Consider the following 992-nt stretch of genomic DNA (forward strand, 5'->3'; position numbering starts at 1 on the left):
TGCCAAATCCTGACTTGACTCAAAGTCGGACGCTTCACCGACTAAGCCACCCAAGCGCCCCAGGAAAGATAGTTTAGTGGCAAAGAAGAAGAAATTAAAGATAGTGTAAAGGATGTCTATTTTTAATTGAAATATTGTTCACACATTCGTTGTGTTAGTTTTAGGCATACATTGTAGTCATTCCATATGCTCTACATTATGTTGTACTCAACCACAAGTGTAGCTATCCTGTGAAAGCATGCAACAATATTGTTACAGGATTGACTCCATTCCATTGGCTGTCCCTTGTATCCCTAGGACTCATTCACTCCATCGCTGGACGCCGGTATCTCTCTCTCTCAAAGGTGTCCATTCTTTATCTAACCTAAGTATTTTGGTGGTAAACAACATTACCTCTTGTTCAGCATGTGTAAATCGGTGGTCTTATTTTTCTGTGAATATTGCTTAAAACATTACCAATGATGTCGTTACGTTAATAAATTCGGTTTCATTCTTCACTCACAAGAAAGAGAAGGAAAAGATTTTGTGTCCAGGCCCTGTCACTAAGACCTTCCCAACGAGGAGAACAGGCTTAGTTGCCCAGAGCACCTTCGGTCTCTCAGCTGAGCAACCAGGGCCTTCCACATTGAAGGAATTCCCATGGTGGCCAGCAGAGAGAGCTCAAGCACCACAGACCCCCGAGGGCCGGGTTCCTCTGCTGGGCAATGATAGCCAGCGGAGGGCGCACCATCTGCTTTTCTGACCCAGGGCACCTCAGAGCAGGAAGGGCTTCGATTGCTCTCAGAGGACACAGGCCTCTGCTGGTGCCTGAGTACAGAGAGCAGAGCTGCATTTCCAGCAGGTTCTGCCACCCGCCCCAGGGTAGACCTTGGGAGCTTAGCAGCAACTTGGCATCTCCTGAGTCGCCAGAGAGAAGCTGCCTTGTTGTAATGAGTGCTGAGGAGGGGGCGCTGGGTGGCTTCCCTGGTCAAGCTGGTCGCTGAGCTGCACAG

Source organism: Prionailurus viverrinus, unplaced genomic scaffold, assembly GCF_022837055.1.
Source record: "Prionailurus viverrinus isolate Anna unplaced genomic scaffold, UM_Priviv_1.0 scaffold_72, whole genome shotgun sequence".
Classification (NCBI taxonomy): domain Eukaryota; kingdom Metazoa; phylum Chordata; class Mammalia; order Carnivora; family Felidae; genus Prionailurus; species Prionailurus viverrinus.